This window comes from Tinamus guttatus, unplaced genomic scaffold (genome assembly GCF_059628265.1).
Source record: "Tinamus guttatus ecotype Peru unplaced genomic scaffold, ASM5962826v1 Tinamus_guttatus_pri_ptg000451l, whole genome shotgun sequence".
Classification (NCBI taxonomy): Eukaryota; Metazoa; Chordata; class Aves; order Tinamiformes; family Tinamidae; genus Tinamus; species Tinamus guttatus.
Window position 1 is genome coordinate 2541984 of NW_028288985.1, and position 5978 is coordinate 2547961.

Sequence of the window (5978 nt, forward strand, 5' to 3'; positions counted from 1 at the left end):
TACATATTAGATCCTGCTGAGATAAGAAATTCAGCCCTTTATAACTGAACCTCAGAAATATATTGCTCAGTAGCTAAAAAAAACAATATACTCTCAGTGTAGATGTTCAAATTTGAATTTAACTGCAGCTTTTTTCCCCCAAATACCTTAGGAGTCTTATTAAAAAAAAAAAAGGCTAAACCAAACACAAACAGATATTCTTGCTCCAGAGCAAGAAAGTTGACAGAGAAGGTTACGCTTGTATAACTATATCAGTTGCAATTTACGTTTTAGTCTATACCAAAAATATTTCCTGAATAAAAAGATTTTAGTGCACCACATAAATGGCTGATATACAGAAGATATTACAGAAATGGAAGGAGGACTATAAACTCCCACCTAAATTGATAGGTCCATTTCTCCGTGAGAAACACAAGCTGGTGAAGTAAACCGTGTATTACAGTAATGGGGGAAAACATAGTCACCTAGACAGATCCCTCCATATATAAGAAATGTTTCCGAACTTGTCTCTCTCATTTTCCAATGCACAAATAGCAATATACTATTGACTTTCAAAAGAAATATCCTTACGAACATGAACAGCTAGGGAAAACACTTCTGTTAATTCATCAGCAGCATTTTTATTTGTACCAAATAACAAGGCAATGCTGGAAAAGAGCTCAACTGCTCCTTCCACAGAGCAGAGCTTGGCTGCAGTCAGAAAGCAAGGGCTAATTATTTCAATCCATTTTTATGTTGAGCTACAGAATAAGAATATTAGCCTTCATGCTCTATCACAAAATTCTTAGTAAATACATTGGGATCAGGCTTTTTTTTTCTCCTACATGATTTTATTTTTCTGAATTTGACTATATGGAGATAAAATGCAATAATTAACATGTTACTGAGGACTTTCTTAATAACATGGTAAGAAGTGACAATTGTAGAAGTAATGCATCTAGCATAAATGCTTTGAATGCTGTTAATTGTGTCTTTCCCTCATGGACCAGTGTGGTAGACAATTGTCCACATTCCTCACTCATTGACCTAAATAGGATAGAAGTTACTAGCTTATTTAATAATAAAAATGAAGAACTATCTTTATTATAACTTATTTTTTGTTACAGTAGTGCTTAGAAACTCAAACTGAGATGAGGGACCTGCTTAGGCTTAAAGCAGCTGTTCTTCTGACTGTATTAGTCAAAATAATTTAAAGAGCATATATAACAAGAATAAGTGGATTTAATGCTAAAACTTAGAGGTCAGTGATTTCTAGCAATCACGCAGGTCTTCATCCCTGCCTGCCATCATCCAAGACCAGTCTGGAGAGGGACAAGGGAAGGGGCTCCAAGAGGAGCACAGCAAACAGCAACAGAGGAAACGGGTGAATAATATTGGTATGAGGTTGGACAGGATGGATCCAGAAACAAGTCTGAGTCATTTGGATGTGAAAGTTAGTTTTATTATGGCCTGCGTTATATAGAAGGACTAATAAAAAGTTAAACCTCTAGATTCTCTTTAGATGCACATATTGCAGAATCTAGTGTGTTTTTAATTGCTTTCATGTCCTTGAGGTGTTGGCAAGAGTGAGACTAGTTCTTATTTCATCCAAGCTGATTTACCCAGCAAAAAAAAAATGGGAGAGGAGAGGAGTACTCAAATAAACAGTGCACAGTGCATCCTAATTTGCTGAAAGACTCAGAATGCGAATGTACTTTTGTTTATTTGCTTATTAAAAGAGAATATGAAAATTAAACTGTTCTATTTGACGGATATTTATTTTTTCTAATGCTATCTCTCTACTCCTACATGATTTCCACTGTTGTTCATACAGAATGTTATGTTCAAATACCATTTATCTAAAAATTGTCTGCATGGTTCTTTACTAGCAATAGAGAACTGACCTACATAGTGGAAAGAGAGTGGTAAAATGGATTTAGCTTGTGCTAGCAGGTCTATCAGCAATCATTTACAGTACTGCTAACATCATCTACTAATTGTGTTTACAAATGAGTTCATCGCAGAGAGCAGGGCAACACATCATGCACTGCAGATTTGCCCTCATGTTTGCTCGTTCTACCTGCTCTCAGCCACCTGCAGCACCTGTTTACCACAGGAAGGAAATGTCAATAGATCTTGCTTTCCTTCAATTTAAGGAAAAGTTTAAGTCCTAGATCAGGAAAAGACTGCTGCCTTCAAGAAGGAAATATCTACATGCATTCTTTTCTTTTCATAATCAGTTTTGCTGCTGCTGTTTAGGCTGTTCCAATGACTCAGAACTGGCTGAAAGCAGAGGAAAAATCAGCCGCAGCCTGCAATGGATGGCAGGCTGCCAAATCTCTCCATATCAGAGAAAAGAGCAACAGGCAGAAAAGCTGCCCCTACCTCAGCCTTAAGCTGGAAACCTGGAGAACTCCTAGAAGAAAGATCTGCCCCTGCTCCATCTCCTCCCCACGGAGGGTGAAAGCTGCATCTATCTGGAGTACAGCCTGAAGTCCCTGTCCCTAAACTACCCTTTTTCCTCCTTTCAGGCAGGAGGAAAGATCCTTCCCCACAGGATGTGAGACACAGGCAGAAAAGCAGGGACCACAACTAGGTGAGACTGAAGTAGGAGTTGTAAATATATGGAAGGAACAGAGGTAAGAAAGGAGATTTATAGGGTTTACGGGGGGCTAAATTGAGAATAGAGATCTGGCAATTGAGGTAGGAAATAGTCCCAGTACAGCAAGAATGCAAAGTATGGGAGGAAGAAGGAGCCCTCTCCTTCCAAATGCCTCACTACTCCATCCTGCAAACCAAGCAAAGCGCCTCCAAATCCTTCCTGCTGAAAGACCCGTGATCCTGCTCAGCCCCTTCCCTAGCAGGGCCATCTGCACTCCGGTACATCCCAGCTCGCTCCCGGAGGGCCTTTCCCTCTTCACCACACACACCCTTCCTCTATCCCACCAAATCCAGCTGTGCCCCGCTCCAAGGAGCCAACGGCAGCTCCTTCTGCCTTGGTTTCTTTTAACTAAGGTGCAATACAGAAACCACTGAAGTCAGAGGAATTTTTTTTCCCATCAATTTCAAAGAACATTTGATCTGGACCTCACAAATAGCCTTCATTCCAATTTATTTTCAAGGTTAGTCATGCAAAAATCCTGTGAGCAGTCACAGCTGAGCTGGAAGAGCCATTCGGTGAGGGCTGCTTGCACGGTGCTCGGGGGTCTCACTGGCCTGGCCTGCCCTCAGCATCCTGCTATGCAAAGTGCTCCATGGTGGCACCCAGGGAGCAGCAGCAAGTGGGGAGCTGGTACACAGGGACACAGCACTGTGTGCAAGACTGCATGCATTAGAAGCAGACAGATAGTTTTCTCAATGTGCTCCCCTTTGCTGGAGGTTGCTGTAATAAATCTATAAAAGTGCTAAAAAAAAATATGCAGATTTGAATATTCCAGGGACTATTTCTAGAGCACTAAAACATGCAGCTGAAAGGATGACTGATCATTTTGTCTTTTATAAGGCGGCTCCTAACACTCAAGTTAATTCCTTTTGAAGTTTGTTTTTTTTCAGTATTTTCATGGGCTTTCTGCTTTCAACCACAGAAGAAACGAAAATTACGCCCTTCTGTCTCCTTTTCCTCTATCAGGAATAAAAGGCAGCAAGAGTTATTTGTGACTTTCGCAGAGCCTAGCTTATATAAAGCAAAGCAGGAGATGCCTTTCCTATCCTAGGAGAGTTTTATAAATTGCTTTGGGATAAGAAGCATACATTTTTGCAATATCATTACTTTCAGACTGATTGCTTTTTTAGTGGATTTGATGGGCTAAAAACAGTCTTTCTATCTTTCAGTATTAGTAATCCAAATTTGCAAAACAAAAAGTTGTTTCAAAACTGATAAAAAAAATCATAGAAGTGATTGGAACTGATTCAACAACATGACAACATGACATTTTCCAACCTAGAAATGCTTTTCTTACAAATCTGGGGCCTACTAGACTTTAGGAAATTCAATGATAGTTATTTAAAACATCATCAAGAAAAACCTGTGATAATCCATTATGGGCACCAACTGAGGAGAAAATTACAGCAGAGAAGTTATTTTAATAGAGTGCTAGCCAACAATAACTTGCAAAGCACAGGGGCACTGTATTTCTCCTTTGCTATATATCCACTTTTATTGATTTTTCTCTACAATATCTTGTTTATCATTTTTAATCATGTTGTGGTAACCTCCGCAGAGTTGGCAATTCAAGCAACAACACAAACATGATTCAAGAACAAGAAAACAGTAATAAATAATATGAAGAGCAAAATCTATATTCAGAAGTATGAGTGTGCAGAAGCATCCAGAATACTTTGAAGTACATTTTTCAAAGGACTCCAGGGTTATGCCAGACACTTTTTTAAGAAAACGCTATGGGATATATGGTTCCTAGCAGTGCTCTGCTGTGCCAAGCCCTAAACACTCTCTACAGATGGAACCCGAGGTTGCTGTTGTTTTGGGCTAACACAGGTACACAGCCGAGCAGGCCAAGCTGCTGTAGGTTTCTTGAAGCTGCTGCCTCCAGCCAGCCCAGCTCCCCGAGACCCCAGGGCTTTTCTGAGCGCTGCCAGGTGAAGCTCCCAGAGATGGCCCAGGTCACCAGTGCCCCAGCCTCCATTCTGCACGCTTCCCACTCACTCATCCAAGGTGGCTTTATTGCACCTTGCTAGGAGTGCTGCTGGCTGCCTCCCAAATCCAGCGTGAAGAACGCACAACTCCCTGGGGGAGCACAGCTCCGTCTCGGTTCGAGCACAGACGGTCCTTGCACCCGTATGAGCACAGAGGGAGGACAGCAGCCTCCTGTGCACCGCCCTTTCCTTAGCCCTACTCTCTCCACACAATCTGCACTGGAGAGGCAAGCTCCAGTGCTGGCACACAGAGCCGATGCCCACAAAAACCTATGGTTTGTTTTTGAGACCAAATGTTCTCAAATAACAGGTACCTACCAGCTCTTGCATGCTAAGCCAGTAAAGGAAGCTTCCTCTTCTGGAGGTTCTTCCAGGTTACAGCTCTGAAGGGCATGTGAAGCTCTCCTTGAGCTCCCATCTCACAGGTTAGGCTAGAAGAGCTCAATGACTGAAAGGTGACTTTGTCTTGGAGTTGGTTCTGGTTGAAATCAATATTGAGTGCATTTGAAAACCATTCAACAAATGCTGAAAGCAACAAACTCTTTCATTCTCCCTTCATCATTCATTTCTCCTCCTGAAGAAGTTTCCCAATTCATTTAAAAGCAGGGAATAAAATTTCTCACTACAAACACCACTTGGGCCATGATGCATCTCTACTCCTGCCTAAAGCTGCTCGCAGAGGTGAAACTGCAGTTATATTCACGCAAGTCCAACCTGTTAATGCACTCAGTATTAACCGTATCTTCACTCTGACCCTAAGAAGCACTGGGCACACGAGGGGCGCCTTGCTGCACTGTGCAGTCGCGCTGGTGTCGGCCTCAGGGTCTGACTCGGGCTCTGTGCTGAAAGTGCCTCGTGGCCACGTGGCTGCCGTGTAACAAACCCTCCCGAGAAAGGTCACGGTAGCTCCACGGGGGTGGCCTCATGCCATGCTCGTGCTCTGAGCACTGCCCCTCTGCTGTCACCGTACCGGGATGTACCAAATACCCCTGAGGGATAATGCACCATTTTTTGTCCATGAACTAACCAGTACAGTTTTTCCCCCCACCAAGAACAGTCCCACTATTCCCAGTGTTATCAGAACAGTCATACTTGAACTCAAAAGATAATTTATGAAATGACACTGGTAAAGAATGCATGGTTTTCTGTTGTATGGCATAAAATGGCCAGGAAAAAAAAAAAAAGAATGAGTGAACAGAGGGGAGTTCATAACATACAGGCAAGCCCAAGCTTTATGATCATTTGTTTCCAAGACAAAATCTGAAATAGAAAAGGAAGAAATAGAAGAAAGCAGCAGCAAATGGATTTCTTAAAATATATACTTCTTAAAATAAAATATAATCCTG